The 17858-nt window shown below is 38.4% G+C and overlaps 1 protein-coding gene across 2 annotated transcripts in view; it reads left to right on the plus strand.

Annotated features, from left to right (window-relative positions):
- Positions 1 to 4404: 4404 nt before the first annotated feature.
- LOC105442292 (sodium- and chloride-dependent glycine transporter 1-like) overlaps positions 4405 to 17858 on the plus strand; it is a 50595-nt gene continuing 37141 nt past the window's right edge. For both annotated transcript variants that reach the window (XM_030980479.1, XM_030980480.1), the window contains exon 1: positions 4405 to 4525. The gene's annotated coding sequence lies outside the window, so the exon portion shown is untranslated. The remainder of the gene's footprint in view (positions 4526 to 17858) is intronic.

The following is a 17858-nucleotide window of genomic DNA, read 5'->3' on the forward strand; positions in this document are numbered from 1 at the left end:
ACAACGAGTTGTCTCCTTTCTCAGATAATTTAATGAAACCGAAATCAGACAAGGATTAAGAGTCGAAAACAGTACAATTAGTCTTCTTTCTCTAATAATTTAATGAAAGGTCAAAGCTACCGCGCTTTGCACGGGAGGGGGGAATCTGAATTCAGACAAGGACACGCTGTACAACAAATCGTCTTCTTTCTCTAATAATTTAATGAAACAAAGAAAGGTTCCGTGCTTTGCGTAGGAGAGGGGGAAAACGAATTCAGACAAGGATTAAGAGTCGAAAACAGTATACAACGAATCGTCTTCTTTCTCTAATAATTTAACGAAACGTCAAAGCTTCCGCGCTTCGCGCAGAGGGGGGAAACTGAATTCAGACAAGTATTAAGAGTAATAATTTAATGAAACGTCAAAGCTTCCGCGCTTTGCGCGGGAGGAGGGATCTGAATTCAGACAGGGACACGGTACAACGAATCGTCTTCTTTCTCTAATGAAGTAATGAAACGTCGAAACATGAACTAAGAGTAAAAAAAAACCGTACAACGAATTATCGTCATCTTTCTCTATGATGTAATGAAACGTCAAAACTTCCGCGCTTTTCGCGGAAGGGGCGAAACATGAACTAGGGGTCTGAACGGTACAATGAATCGTCTTCTTTCTCTAATAATTTAATGAAATGTCAAAGCTTCCGCGCTTCGCGCGGTAGGGGAAAAAAGGCATTAATTTAAAAAAAGGCGGATGTTGATATCGGACAACATAATATGACGCGAGCCTGCACCCTCTCCAAAATTGTGCCCGCTTGTAGGTAACGGTAAGGTGCTATGACATTGTCAGTACTATATGTTAAGTTGAAGTATTGGTCTATGCGATTTAAAAAATTTCGGCCCCCCCCCCCCCCCCCCCCCCCCCCCCCCCCCCCCCCCCCTATTGGAAAATCCTGGATCCGCGCCTGTGGACTTCGACGTATGCTGTTATTTTTAAGCAGGTTGACGAGGCACGCTGACTGCTGTTCGTTACCTTTTCGATTTTACACAACTACGACGCTCGCACAGCGAGCGCGAAATTCGATCAAGTAGCTAAAGATTCAACACCAGATTCGGTGCATGGGACTTTTCTCGAAAATTATGCTGCAACAAATTGGCGATGCATAAATAAAATGTGTTCATTTTATGAATTATTCTGCTTAGTGAGCGCGAATTTCGATCGAAAAGCTAAAGATTCAACACACCAAATTCGGTGCATGCATGGGACTGATCTCGAAAATTATGCTGCAACAAATTGGCGATGTATAAATAAAATGTGTTCATTTTATGAATTTATCTGCAACAATTTTGATTACAGATACGAAAATGTGTTAATTTAAGAGAATTCACGCTTCCACCACTCTCGGGTTCTAGAATTAGGCCAAATAAAAAAAAAACATGTTTAGCGTCCTGTTTTTTTGAAAAATAGGAAGGAGGAGGCCCTTTTTTTTTTTTTTTTTCTTTCAAAATGGCCGCTCAAAATGGCCGCTCGGTACATTTTCCCCATAGAGATATATACTACTAGCCTTATTAAGTATATATCTCTATGATTTCCCTCACAATCGGGCTATTTTTCAAAATGGCCGCCGACATTTTTTTTTTTTTAAAAAAATCAGAAATAGATCCATTTAGCAGTGTTTTTCATGTTTTTTTCTTTAAAAAAAAAAATCCAAATCCAACAAAAATCCAAAAAAAATCCAAAAAAAAAAAATTTCAACAAAAAAAAATCAAAAAAATAGGAGGCGTCCCCCAAAAAGGAAGCGGGCTGGGACGCTAAACCAGGCGCGGATCCAGGATTTCTTAGGGGGGGGGGCCAAATTTGAAATTTTGCGAGCCAAATATTGGTACGTAATGGTGACCAACAGTGACGTAATGTGGGGGGGGGGGGGTCGGTGCAGGGAGGGGCGAGTTTCCCCCTCCCTCCTCCACGAAACGCGGAAGCTTTGACGTTTCATTAAATTATTAGAGAAAGAAGACGATTCGTTGTAACGTTCTCGAAAAAAATTCTCGTCTGAATTAAGTTTTTCACCTCCCGCGTAAAGCGCGAAAAATTTTACGATTTATTTAACTATTAGAGAAAGAAGAAGGTTCGTTGTAGAGTTTTCGACTCTTAATCCTCGTCTGAATTCAGGTCCCCCCCCCCCCTCCGCGCGAAGCGCGGAAGCTTTTAAGTTACTTTCAATCATTAGAGAAAGAAGACGATTCGTTGTACCGTTATCGAAAATAATCCTTGTCTGAATTTAGATTTTTCCCCTCCCGCGCAAAGCGCGGAAGCTTTTACGTTTCATTAAATCATTTGAGAAACAAGACGATTCGTTGTACAGTTCTCGACTCTTAATCCTCGTCTGAATTAAGTTTTTCCCCTCCCTTCCTGCGCGAAGCGCGGAAGCTTTGACGTTTCATCAAAATATTAAAGAAAGAAGACGATTCGTTGTACCGTTCTCGACTCTTATTCCTTGTCTGAATTCAGGTCCCCCCTCCCGCGGAAGCTTTTAATTTTCATTAAATCATTAGAGAAAGAAGACGATTCGTTGTACCGTTCTCGAAAATAATCCACGTCGGAATTTAGTTCCCCCTCTATCCCGCGCAAAGCGCGGAAGCTTTTGTTTCATTAAATCATTAAAGATTCGTATTATAGTTCTCGCCTCTGAATCCTCATTTGAATTCAGGTTCCCCCCCCCCCCCCCCTCCCGCGCGCAAAGCGCGGAAGCTTTGACGTTTCATAAGATTAAGAGAGAAAGAAGACGATTTGCTGTACCGTTCTTGATTCTGAATTTCAAAGATATCCTTTGTCTGCTCCTTTTTCTTCCTACGCCCCCCCCCCCTGGCTACGTGCCTGCGGTCCGATTAACACATTTTGATACCTGGTCCGACCCCGCAAGCTCAGGGGTTTAAGGCAATAACTTACGGTCAGATAAGCATTCAGGGGCCCGCCTTAGGGCCCCTGGTGGGGTCGAGACGGCGGAGCCGGCCCCGGAAGCTCAGGGGTTTTAGGCGTTTAACTAAGGTCCGATGAGCATTTTTTTTTGTATACCTTATTAATTTGTGACACTGGCAGGACACTGTTGGCGTGGGGTACAGGGGCAGAGCCCCCCAAAATCAGGGGTTTTAGGCATTAAATTACCGTCAGATAAGCATCTATGGGCCCCCGTAGGGCCCTATAGGTGGAGTCCATGGGGGCAGAGCCCCCGGAAGATTAGGGGTTTTAGGCATTTAATCCAGTTCAGATGAGCATATTTTGATGCCTCATTATTTTTTAACACGGGTAGTTAACTATTTTCTCTTTCTTGCTCTCTTTCTATTTTATTTCTCTTTAATATACTTTTTCAAAAAAAGTGTAGGGGGGGGGGGGGAGGGAGCTCGAGGCTCCCGATCCCTGCCGTACCTCGGGCCCTGACATGTAGGAATATCAAGAATCATATTTCTTGCCTGGCTGTAAATTTAGGAATTTGTCATTTTCCAACAAACACATACAAACGTATAATTTACTAAAAAGTGAGGAAAAATCTCGGAAATTAAGTAATTTCAGCATTATTTGTAATCCACCGTTGTGGAATTAGAAAGAAACCACGTTTGAATTTGATTTCCCCAAGCCCCCCCCCCCCTATCCGTAGCCTGGGAGGCAAGGCTCTTTCGGCCCCCCCCCCCCGATCTCCTTCTTTCCCCTTTTCTTTTTTCTTCCTCTTTTTTCTTTCCCTTTCTCTCCTCTTTCCCTTTCCCTTCTTTTCCTTTCTTCTCTCTCTTTTTTTTTTTTTTTTTTTTTTTTTTTGCGGGGGGGGGGGGGCAAGGCCCGCTCGGCCCCCCCCCCCCCCCCCCTGGATCCGCGCCTGCGCTAAACATGTATATTTTTTACATGGCCTTAGGTCAATTGGGTCCATTTTGTGACTTCAATGTGATGTTTCGTGCCGGGTTTCGTGCCTACAGAAGATTGCTTACGAACATGTACCTTCACAGTTTGCGAACGACGGCAAAACAAAGGGCGAACGCGTTCCGAACGATGAGCTCGTCGATGCGCATGCGCACTGCTTCAAAAGTGACCGCATACATGCAGTCCACTAATATAATGTGAACGTGCGCGTGCAAATTGAAAATTCCCTCTCGCAGTCTATTCAGTACACGATAGTATGCATGAATTACTCGCGGTCGGTCAATTGTGACTCGGTCATATTCATTCTCTTCAAGTTGCTGTTTGTTCAGGGGCAACCATCTGATACATCTCTAAAAATTCTATGGTCTTTGCCTTTATAATTGTTTGTATAGTCTAGGGTCTAGATACATTGATCAGTTGATGTAGACTCTAGTCTAGGTAGAGAATTTCATCTCGTGCGCGTGGTGCGGTCCGGTCCGAATCTCCGTAGATCATTGTCGTGCAGCTGCAGTGGAATTGTGAGTGGAGCTGGAGAACATCTTCTGAATTGAAGTACCATCTGCAGATTAATTGCTGTCTGCACTTACTTGGCATTTGACGGGACCGGCTATCAGAAATTAGAATAAGCAACAACTTAGTTTCGGTGAGTGGAGTAGACTCTAGTCTAGACTCTCTTCATCTTCTATTTTTACGATGCAATCTGCCTCCTTCACATTTTCAGATCTTGTTGAAGATTCTTGCAAGAACTGTATGCTGGTAGTGGTACCGTACCCTGCCCGGTTTCCGCCCGATAGGCAGTTTTTCTCAGATAACTTCTCTGAAAATGAATTATACAGGCGCTATATTTGAAGCCGAAATTCTACCAAATCCAACTAGATCTATGCCAATCTTATGCCTGAAATCGTTAGCGATTGTACGAAGTGCGCCGTCTGCGTGAGGCATTTTCCTTGCCTATTTCCGCCTAGACCCGCCTTAATTCCGCCCGATGGTGGGCGCGCATCAAAAATATAGAAAAAGGAAACGTCTCGGCTACACGTTAGGCCAAATAAAATTGCTTCCCAGTAGAATTCGATCTACATGTTATTTTGATAATTGATATTTCTTTCTTCATTTCTTCTTTTGCCACTGTAGATCTAGGCCTACTAACAATGCCAGTTCACTGTTATTCACCTGCCTGATCTGGGAAAACAATTTTGTTACTGCCTTTGGAAAACCCTGCAACTTGTCTTTTAATGTTTTAATATCTATGGTAATCAATAAAATCTGAGTGTAATTGGCCTTGGGAGAGGGAAAAAAAATCACAATAACAACATTTGTAAATTAACCACTATTAATGGGTGAAAGAATTATTTAAAAAAAACTATAGCCACTATTAAAGTGAACACTTTGGAAAAGAAAGTAATGGCACTTCGTTTTTTATTTTTTGTTAAACTCTGGACATCACTCAAATCTTGATTACAAAATAAATTAGCGTATATTTTTAGGCACTGCATGATATTGGTTGGAAAAGCATCTAGCATTATCGTCATTAGAATTATCATCATCGCCAACATCCTCTTAATCATCATTACAATTTTAGGGTAGGCTTATGTGACGCAAATGTGGTTTCTACTTTGATTATTTCTTCAAGACTTCAAGTTGTTGTGTTTTTTGTTTTCTAGTTGTTCTAAATTATGCAGTATTTGAGCATTCAATAATATAGTCCAACTTCAAAGACTAAATTTACCGAAATGATCTTGAAAACGAAGTCGTCGATTCACTTCCATGGCAAGTCAGTTTTTGCAAAAGAATGTAGTAATAATGCAAAAGGGGTGGTGGGGCGTCACCTTCACGTTTTTGCCGCTTCAAAAACCAAAGAGGGTTAAAAGCTAGTCTCTAAGTATTTTGTTGACATTACCGAGAACAACTAAATTTCTGCAATTTCTGCATTTCAGTGGCATGTACGTAAAGGAGACCTTAAAAAAAAGTTTTCTGGTTGTGGATTGAAAGCAAAAGTTACCTCCGAAAATTGTCCTTCTCTAAATTTGGCACTTTAGTTACTACCCCTATATTTATTTTATTCACATTCAACCGAGGGAAATTTATGGCAGCAAAAATGTCATGGTCCATGTTGGTCATGTTGGTAAAAATAGATAACACACAAACATTTGAAAAAAGATAGAAAACTAATCATTGCCTACAGTATCGAAGCATTAAGAAAGAAGGATTTAAAAAGTGAGGAGGGAGACTAAAGAAAAATGGGGGAAAGGAGGGGTGTAATTGAAGAAAATTGAGGGAATAAATTAAAAAGACTATAATAAACTCGGTATATAATATAAAACAAAACTAATACATCAATCCTCTGCATGCATCCTGTATTGAAACAAGCACTTTTTTTCGCTACAAAGCCAAGACGCTGGATTAAAAGGCGACACAAGCTTCAGCGACATAGAACATAAATACAAACTTTTTGCAAATCTACCAACCCTGGCAACTTTTTTAAAAGCCAGCCTAATTATTGTCATCGGGATCACTGTCGGAGAACCGAACTGTAAGCATTTTTTGCAACATTATTTTGTCACGAAATTTAACTGCATGATTAGAACATTAAAATACAAATTACCACATCGTTACCTGCAATTGTCGGTTGCTCGAACGAACGGCCAAACATCATTGCAATGTTCTTCGGGGGGGGGGGGGGGGCTTCAATCCTGACCTCCCACCATATTCGCCTATCATAATACCAATTACCCCCCCCCCCCCCGAAAAATTACCCCCGAAGACAATAATACCCCCTACCCCTGAAACTTAACCCCTATAAAGGACAATGACCCCCCCTCCAGGACAACCAAGCACAACCGCCCCGAGGACGATACCCCCTGTTCATTAGAGGTGAAGTCAACACCGATAATAAGTTGGGTAATTTTTAGGAGAGACAGGGAATAATTTTCTTCAAATTTTTTGATTAGCAATTTCAGGCGATGGATAAATATTTCAAATGAAATTCTGTACATTTCTATGGAAGAAAACTGCTACATAAAAGATATTTTGTATAGCAGTCATGCAAAAATGCATAGCAAATTGCGATGCGATACCAGGAAAATTATTCCCTGAGAGATCATTTTCAGGTGGGGGGGGGGGGGGGGGGGGGTAATTGTTCAGGAGGGGGGGGGGGGGGAGTAATTGTCCTATACTGAGAAGATTTTTTTTCGGGGGGTAACTTCCTCGGGGGTGGTTGTCCTCGGGGGGGGGGGGGGGGGGGTAATAATCGTCCTTGGGGGTAATTATTGTACCGCTGGTATAATTGGCCGGGGGTGATTGCCCAAGAGGTGATTGCCCAAGGGGTGATTGCCCAAGGGGTGATAATTGACCTAGAACCTTCGCATATATAATATTCACAGGGCAATAAATAAACAGCTACTCAATTTAAACTGAATGTTATTTTCTGGTTGTAAACTCAACTAAAAAAATTATTATTATTTTGTAGACCATGCAAGTGGGCCTGCAAAATTTCAAGTCTATCAACATGACATTGATACATGTATTTTGTTCATATTGCTCATCAAAAAGTGAAATGTGAGATAATGTGACCATTAGATTTGAATTTAATCCGTCCGGCAGATTTTGACACCTGCATGGACCATGATATCTCATTTATGATCTTCATTTTATCTGCAACATGTTGTAGGCCAACATATTATACAGGGGTGGTCGAATTCCCAATTTACAAACTGTTAATAACTTTTATAACATTCCAGGCCGTACGTACGTAGTTTCATAGTATTTGTGTATCCTAATTCATACTCCCGAGTTGCGATTTGATGTAGTAAACCGAGTGTTTGAACATGGAATAAAGACAATGAAGTGTGCACTTTCGAAAAACCAACCGCAGACCTATAAATAAATTAAAACAAACACACAAATAGACTAAAAAAAACACGGGCTGATAACCTTTTCTCTGTTAGAGCATGAACGACGCACGGTACATATTTTTACACTGAACTAGCGCCTAAATAAGCGCATTGCTGACTACTGTACAGTGACGTCATTCGTGTATCTCCGTTAAATGCGCGATCGACAGTGTACCATATTTCGGGAACACGTTCTTTACAACGTGTATGCTGCCATAGGCAAGTTAGTTGCATGCCTTCATTGCGCACCGCAGAAACTGGGGCTATGGAAGACGGCCATTGTGTCTAATAAGCCGCTGGTAACAGGGGGGCGGTAACTGGGCAGGGTACGGTAGTAGGCCTACTACTATAGCGCAGTGCAGTATAGAATGTGTGTCACGTTGGCATAGCTGTACAGTGCATAGACCGAAAGCTTCAGTCTCTGATATCGACGGTGGTTCCGCTGAGATTGCATCTGGCTCCACTGACCGCCTCTTTACATAGACTTGAAGTACGGCCTATGCCGTACTAGTGGATCAAATGGTTTGGTTCGGCAGGACCGTGATGAATGAGATATGCAACGAGATTTTCACTCTTTACATCCTCATAAATGCACTTTTGCTGCAATATTACATTAGGCTAATAAAAATATAAAAAATAACAAACAAATATGGCTTTGACTTACGATAGATTGCTCATTTACAGTGTATATCCTAAATTAATGATTAGGCCTAATCCGAGAAAGTCTCGTAGTCTACATGATTCGTTGTCATCCATCTTGGTTTTAATTAATGAATATTCATTTTTTCTTTTCGAACGTCCAATAGCTACGTACGAGTCAACCCAGTGATATATGAATATTCATAAATCCAATACGAAACGAGTGCTCTGATTGGCCATTCGCTATGTTTTGGTAGGTTGACCCGGAAATATATTGGCCGGTTGAAGTAATAGATTACTAATTTGAATGGATGAACGGTATATGGATAAACCATATAAGTAAGTCCAAAAATTTCGCATTTGTATGATAGGTCAATTATTATTATTTAGTGTAAATAGGAGTACATACTTAATTTATATCTGATTTATAAATCAGAAAATTAGATCTAAATAGTGAAAATCGGGGAAGAAAGCTCTATCACCATAAGTGGCAGCTGGATTGGCCAGATTACCCCCACGGTACGAGATCTCTGGGTTATCGTCTGTATATGGGAAATGTCAACAAATGTCAGTTTAAGAAATGACCCATATTAGACGGTTATTTCTGTCTATACAGTGCAGTGCGAGTCAAAAAAAGTTTACACCTAGAAAATTGCTAATTATTTTATAAGTCCTCTATGAACAGTAAATTATTAAACATCTTATGAAAGAACATTTTATCCCGAATCATTACAAATCTTTTTTGTGTGGTATGTGTTCACGCTTGGATGAACAGGAGGCATTGTTTGCGAGAGTGCAAAAATAGACTTGCACCAAAGTTGCTTAATTATGACTTGATGTTTGAATAAAACAATTGAGATTTGGGAATGAACGAATTTGGTCATTGCAGATCCAAATAACATCCCTATCAAAATTAATCATGTAATGCCACACATATGACAAATATCGATTATCAACGAACATTTGTGTGCATGTATGTGTATGTGTGTGTGTGCATGTGTGACTTTGCTTCTGCAAAAAGCATAGCAATGCATCTCATTTGATACATTCAAGTTATTCTTTCACTTTAATCCCAACATATCACATAGTGTAGGCAGTGACTCTGAAAGACGTGACTCATTTTCGAACCTGCGTCCTTGGCTGAATCAGTTTGTAACTTGTCTCTAGTGTCTAGTCTAGTTTTCAGGGTATTTTTTAGTAAAGATGATCATTACTATAAACAATTATACTAACCCCACCTTGTGTGTCCACACATAGGAGCATCACTATCCTGGCTGTGTAGTAAAAGCTGTGCTTTTGATTCTCAACATTTCAAACACCACTGTACAAAACTCAACTGATTTCACTCAAAATCGGTACTTTAGTGACAATTGATGACACCTAAATAGCAGTAAAAAATACATTTTTTTTAACTTACTGATGCTAAAAAGAATAATTTAAAAATTCAAAAGTAAGTCTAGTGTCAAACTTTGCTTACAGCTGCATCAACATGATTGTGTACAGTCTATGCAATATTGTGTGGTGTGTGTATTTGTGTATGGGTCTAAAAATACCCGCCTCGCAGCAAGGCATGCAGTGCTAGAGGTCATTCAATACGCATTGGCATTGACTCTCTATGCTTTGCTGGAGTGTGTGTGTCGGCCGTCGGGACATTTTGGGTATCCAGATTTTTGGTTATCCGGATAAATAGGAAAGGATTTCAAACATTCATGGTGGTTAGTCTGCTTGATGGTTATAATATATTTAATGTAACTGCAAATCTATTGACAGCTTTATTTTCAAGTGTCAGACCCTCTCGAAGAGAAGAGGGCAGATGTTTTATTGTTGATTGTATTTTTGGCATTCAGTCATATTTGACTTATAATATGCCAAGTGAAGTAGAGGGAGCAGTTGGTGTACTAGTACTAGGAACGGAAGATACAATTACAACTCTGGGTGGCAAAACATCAGATTTTAAGCTCTGTTTAAACTTACGGATAAATACAAAGGATGGCTAACTCACTTGTCTTTGCCGTTTCTGCTGATTCTCTGCCATAAATTATTCTAAAACAAAAATACAAATACATACCGGTAAATTTCAACCCCCCCCCCCCCCAAAAAAAAAAAAAAAAAAAAAATCAGTTTGAAAAATGTTTGTCCTTTTGTAAACATTTTTCGCCTAAACACTGTCATCAATTGAAAATGGTTGGTATTCTGTTAAATGAAAATTGTTGTTGTTGATGAGATGTACAGCTTAAGTTTATATTTATATTTATATTAATTCATGTGCATTGCTGGCTGCCTACAAAAGTCAGAGAGATATCTGTGGCAATTGAGCCGCTGTGCAGAGAGGTGGAGAAAACAAACCTTAAGTGTTAACTTTGTATGTGCCAGAGATACATAAACATGTGCGCATCTTAGCTGTGCATTTTCACGTTTTGATAGGAAGTATTTTGCATATTAGGAGTGGTAGGAAAGAATGATGCACATTCACCTACCTGTACATTCTAGAACTTGGCTTTAGAACAAGATAATTTTTATAATTCCATACAACAGAGCTTCTTTCTGTTTCTCATGTCATTCTGAATTTCTACAGTGAAACCAGTATAAAGATAAAGGCCACTCAAGGGTCAAGGGAGACCAGAAATGAGGCCAGGGGGTGTTTCATAAAGAGTTCGTAAAGTTACGCATGAATTTACGAACAACTTGTATATGAAGTGCCAGATAGGATGCCCAAAGTTTTTTCTGATATTTCCAATAACCTCAATTAAATTATGGCAAAAAATATAATTTGCATTAAAAATGGTTGTTATAAGAAGAATGTTAATCTACATCTGCACAGTTCAACTTAATAAATAATAATCAATAATGATTAAGCATCCCATTTGGCTTTTCATATAAAAGTCGTTCGTAAAGTCATGCGTAACTTTACGAACAGCTTTATGAAACACCCCCAGATTACAATGTATGAAGGTGGTCTCCATATTAGGAAACTTCCGCACAAGTGTCACTGAAAAACACAGTTCAACAAGGGAATTGAAAATGTTGTCTTTAGACATGGGAATCCTCTATGCAGGTGGTCATCAACATAGGTTTTTTGTACCATACTAGATATTCAATAAGGTAAAGGAAATGAACTACCTTTTTAGTTGAGTAGAGGGAGATAAAGTGTAACATACATGTAGTACTCTGATAAATGCTGTTTAACTTTTGTTAAAAATTGTGATATCATACCCCCCCCCCCATGAAATATCATTATTTCTGTAAGATATTATGAATATCTATAGTATATAGTATTATTACTCAAATCAAATTATTATGTTATGGTAAATTTGTTGAATTAGAGTCCCTTCGAGTCTTACATGATGTTTTTTAATTGGTTTAATGCTTATTGTTCCGATCAGGTCGGATGACGGTGTAGGGATGTCTACATGCATAATCAAGCTTGACTCGTAACTTCTGCTTGCCATTATACATGCATTTTTAGAACGAACGAAAGGAACTTCAATGTTATTTCAAGAGCTTTAATTTATTTTCCTTCATCAAACTATCAAGGGTAAACCATTAAGTTGTAGATATATTTTGACAATCAAATTAATTAGTATTACGATTTATTGTAATAGTCTGATCAACATTTTAGTCTTGTGTGTGGTACTTTCTTGCTCTGTCTTCAGTGGGTCATAGATCCATTTCCTCTTCCGTTTCTGAACGCACTCGATCGTTACTACGAAGCGTGATTCCTTTCTTGCAGCCTCAATTTTAGAGCGATAAAAACACCTACTCTACCGTCAACTGAAACAATATCCATTTAATTTTAAAGCATATTTATTTGATTATATTGAAATATAAGTTTGTGAATTGCATATTTTTAGTTCAATATTTCAAAATATCAGTGTGAAAAATAATTTTGAAAAACCCGAAACCCGAAATCCAAAAACGGGGTTTCAGCTCGACGGTCGGGGCCCGGGTGGGGACCCGTTTCGACTCAGGCCTCGTGCAAGTAAAAATCATTACAGAGCCTTGTTAATTTAACTTTAATTTTCACAACATGACTTACTTTTGGTTCCAACTTCCTAGTGCAGAGGTCAGACATTTTGGACTTCTTCAATGTTAAGATTATGCAGATCTTTTCTTTGTTGTTTTCTGTTTTGTTCAGATTTGATCATATCCACCTTACCATTGAGCTTCCCTGCTGGTCTTAATTGTTAAAAAAAAAAAAATTAAAATTGTCAAGCATACTTAACTCATCCGTGGGCAAAAATCAAATACAGAAATGAGCAAGTGTGTCACACACAGTGACCCTTTTATCATATGCCCTTTCAGTTTTTTCTTTGTCTTATGACTGAGGATGCTGGTCACCCACCCATACTGCTATTGATCACAACTCAACAGGGTGCTACAAGAATTTTTTTCACCACTTGCCCTGTCGGGCAAGTGGGTTTTCAATTTACTTGCCCAAACAATATTTCCACTTGCCCAAAACTTTAAAGCGAAAAAGGACTCGAGGTTAAAGCATTTATTATCTCGTAATGATAAGTTAGTGTTTTAGATAGCAAATTAATGCACATACATGTACAGTGTAACTGTACTGAATAATAACCTAATATGTCAAAGAAAATGGTCAACAAAGGATGGTTGAAGGTTTAAAAAACGCATTTTATTGATTCTCCATAAATAATCAGATTCACATGAATCTCGGCAAGGTAGAATGGTTCAAGCAGGTTTAAGTTTTTAATATTCAGTCATGTAAAAAAGCATAATGACCCTGTTGTAAAAAATATGATACAAACATGTCATTAATGGTAGCCACATGTACCATGGTGCAACATCACATGTGTGTCTGTGCAAGCCGCTGTCATTTGGAAACGTAGGCTAATTTTCAGCTGTTAATAATTTGGGTCAACTCTTCCATCAAGAAACGTCATGTAAATAATGGGTAATCAACTATTTTAAATAAAGTACGGACATTTTTATTTCATCATTCACTGCTATAAATATCATGCCAAAATTTGTAAATTCTTACTAAATAATAATATTGAAGATATTTTACGATAAATCTCGGATAAGTATGCGAAAACTAGACTAAACAACGTCGCTAAAACCATGAAAACAAAACAACAACGGCTTATATTCTGGGGGTCTCGATACTATTATCAAAATGACTCGCTCGGTCGGATCTTGAGACCGCAGTAATAAATTGAAAACGAGACAAAAACATTCATCTGATTTATATGAGCAGCGAGTTTTAAATAATATGTTCACAATCATTAACAGTCATTATAAATAAATATCAAACATTTGACTTTTTGTACTTACTAGAAAATCCCTGTTGTTTATTCCATTCCGATTCGCACGTGTTCATTTCCCTAGAATAATGACGTCATATTTGGCGTGATTCAACCAATCGGCAATCAGAGAAAAGCAAAGGCCTGTCGGTGCGGCCTGCAGAGCTAGAGAGAGAGAGCGCGAATAAGCTCGCAGCTGGTACGATCGCGCTAGCTGTCTCTAGCTAGCTCACGGCCGGCCGTGCGTGGAGGCGGAGCGGCATTCATGGCTTGAAGTGTCACTGTTGCATGCGCGCTGAGCTAGCTGAGCTGGCTAGCTGTCTGTGAAGTTTTTTCGAAATCGGAACGATCGCTTTTTTGCTTCTGGATTTTGACGACGGGTAAGAAGTTGACGGGTGAATGGTAGAGTTCTTGGACACTAGGAAATTACTGTAAAAGTATCACTTGCCCGAATCGGGCAAGTGATAATTTGATTTACTTGCCCGACGGCTCAATTTGGTTGCCCCGGGACGTCGGGCAAGCGGGTTTGTCGCGCCCTGCTCAATTGTTTCTCTCTCTCTCTCTCTCTCTCTTTCTTTATCTGAAATCTGAAATACTTGTCTACAGTGTATGCAATTTCGTATGATTTCATATTCATATTTTGTAATTTGTACATGTATGATGACTGGTAAATATTTTTGTAATGACCATAATCATAAAGTATAAAGTATTACCAGACTGTTTGAATATGAACAACACATCTTGTTTAGATTAGGAGTTATGGGTTATTGAATATTAATTGTCAAGAAATTCATGGTGCAGATGTAGAAAAACATCAGAATTTGTGTGACTTTGAGTATGATAAATCACTGTACAAACTACAAAACCAGGCATCTCTCTGCAACCAAGTGGCTAATTTTGTAATTCTTACTATTCATACCTAGAACAACCACTTCGTAATTTCCTTTAGTGTATTTTCCATGTTAGTGGTTTATCTATGTTTGCAAGAAACTATTGTATTCTTTGCCTTTGTATGTTTTTATGACAATGGTGAATAAATTCAATTCAATTCAATTCAAACTTAATCCAGTGATGCATCTTGCACGAAGTACCTGCTCATTGAATTTGGCACTGTATTCACTGGTTGACTAAACTTTCAGTTTCAGGAGACAATCATCGAGCTCTAAGCAAATTGGCTCAGATTTGGTTATTGTACAGGTTTCCTCACAACTCCCTGCATGACCTATTTTCTTAGATTAATCATGATTGCTGAACCTATTACGGATGGACAATCGATGTAATTCTTTCTTTGATCCAACAAGATCCGCCGCATTCTGATTATGTGAATCTAAATGAGAACATTCAGCTGTTTTTAATTTTTTTTTTTTTAATTAAAAAAATTGCCACCACCATACTACAGTTGAAGTATCCCAGGTCCGTCTCCAATAACTCACACGATTTTACCGGGAGTTGCAGTTGAAGGTGCCAGTTTAATAATAATAATAATAGTAAACAATGCTGTTTTTAAAACCAAAGATGACGGACTACTTTTCCTCCTAGTCCAAACAGAAATTCTGACATTTGGTGTAATGCGGATAAGTAATGAAACGACAATTCAAAATTCCAAGCGGTTGCGATGCAATCGCCGGAAATGTAGAGGGGAGGGGGCCTCCCAGGCCCTCCCCCTCCCCCTCCCCCCAGTACAATAAGGGTTAATACTGGTGTTATATGAGTTAATGCCCTTTTGGCTTTATGAGGATTCCACAGCCCAAAATTAGTGTTTAGAAATGAACACACTTCAAGAGCCAACACTTTTCTACTATTTTATAAATTTAATGATATGACGAGCACTTCTTTTATAGCTTTTAAGGACAATCATACATTTTACTAGATATTACTCTTTAACAAGTTTCATACTGAATCTGGCCCTGGCCTGGTGGGGAAAAAATACTGCAGGAGCGGTAAGCGATTTAGTTCTGGGAAGCTCCAAAAGAGATCTGGTATTGGTTTAAAAAATTTAAAAATAAAAAAAATTATATATCACTCAGGAAATCACACTTACAATTAAAAAACGTAAAATGGCTCCCTCAAACAAATCAGTATTAAAAAAAAAAAAAACCTGGTCTGGCTTGCTTGAGGCTGTAAGGTCAGTGCAAACTCAGTCTGAACCTTGTTTTTTACACAGAAAATACACAAAAGGCTAAGGTAATAATATTATTGAAATTGCCTTTGGGAGAACAGTATTGATGCTGATGAGGCTACACTGGGTAAACAAGACATATTAGTATAATCATAACAGATCACATGCATTTGAAAATCTGTTTCGCTTTCGCTTTCCTGTCATAGAATTGCTGACATGGTGCATTTATGTACATGTATTTGTTTTAACTGCTAATATAGACCTGGGGAGTGTTTCACAAAGATCCTAAGTAGAACTTAACACTAAGTTGGACTTAAAAAGTATGGACAGCCATTGGAGCCTTAAAATGAAATATATTCAAAAGCAAAAATTGGAGTATTTTAGACTTTTCATCAATTCCACATCAAGAACATGAAATCTCCCATGATAATAGAAAATATGAATGATTTGAATCAACATTTCATGCCTTCTAAAAAAAAATTACAAAATATTTTCAAGGATGCTAATGGCTTCCCATAAATTTTAAGTCCAAATTAGAGATAAGTTCAACTTAGGATCTTTGTGAAACACCCCACAGTTCTGGTTATGCGATTGCATGGAGATGTATATGGGACTATGCGATATCTATCCAGTCCGGATAGATATGATAATTTACAATTAGTAGGTGGTATCCTGGCAAAATATATAGCATCCCCTCTTTCTTTTTTCTTCTTTTTTCTGTCTTTTCCCCCTTTTACCAATATTTTGGTCCACCATATTTTTATCATTATGTATCCTTTGAGGGTAGTCATACTATCAAGCTTTCCTTACTTTGTCAACCCTCCTGTTTGATGTTTTTGATTAGTTACAGCCAGCCTTACTTTATTCTACATATATTCTTTTGTCATGTTTAAATTTGCAATATTTTTTGGTTATATATTTGTAAAAATGCAAAAGAAAAAGAAAATCAAACAGAAATAAATAAATCAAATCAAATCAAATCAAATCAAATTAGTCAAAACATATTCTTTCACATGATTGGTAATACATGTAAGAGCTTCCATTTCATTTTTTGAGAGGGGGCGTTTCATAAAACTGATCTACAGTATACCTACATGTAAAGGTATAGACCAGTTTGGAAACGCCCCCCTCTCAAAAAATGAAATGGAACCTCTTATTACCAATCGTCTGAAAGAATATGTTTTGACTAGTACGTGATGATACAAATTTTGCCGGGAAACTGCCTTCTTATTGATATATTTGGTAAATTATTATATCTATCTGGACTGGATAGATATCGCACACATGTCGCGTAGTCCCATATACATCTTTCTGTGTACAGTGCTTGTAACTTTACCAAGACTGGGCCCAATTTCTTATCATTTTGATGATTCCAGAACCTTGCAATACACACCAATACTTATATGCTAGATGTTTAACCTTTTCTGATCGATTCCACAACATTTCTTTCACAATGCCATCGCATGACCAGAACTGGTCTTTACCTATAAAGATAAAGTTGAGTTCTGGACATGCGATTGCATTGTGAAAGAAATGTTGTGGAATCGATCAGATTAGGTTGATCATCTAGCAAATAAGTATTGGTGTGTACTGCAAGGTTCTGGAATCATCCAAATGAAAAGAAATTTGGCCCTGTCTTGGTAAAGTTACAAGTAATGTATACAGGTACACAAAGACTTATATGGGACTACACAAACATGTGGCATAAAAATCTGTCTCAATTTTTTAAAGTTTATATGCCATATTTAGAATATTGAGGCATTTGAAGAGCCATGCTTTTCAAGGAATTTTTTTCCTCTTCCCAGAACTCAACCTCCTCTTTAAGTCTACACATGTAATTAGTGGCCCAGCTATCATTAAGTCAATTTGAGAACAATGATAGCCTGAAGTACTGTACGGTACTGTCAACATTAGCTTGAAAGGATTCTTTCTATGTGATGTAACATGCTCAAGAGCAAGCTGCTGCAGAGGTCAGCAAACATTTGATAGGCTTTATTATGTCATGGTTATAGTTATGCTACGGTCACAAAGGTTCGTACGAACGATAATTTCGTATGAATCTCC

This window comes from Strongylocentrotus purpuratus, unplaced genomic scaffold (genome assembly GCF_000002235.5).
Source record: "Strongylocentrotus purpuratus isolate Spur 01 unplaced genomic scaffold, Spur_5.0 spur5_scaffold_11, whole genome shotgun sequence".
Lineage (NCBI taxonomy): Eukaryota > Metazoa > Echinodermata > Echinoidea > Camarodonta > Strongylocentrotidae > Strongylocentrotus > Strongylocentrotus purpuratus.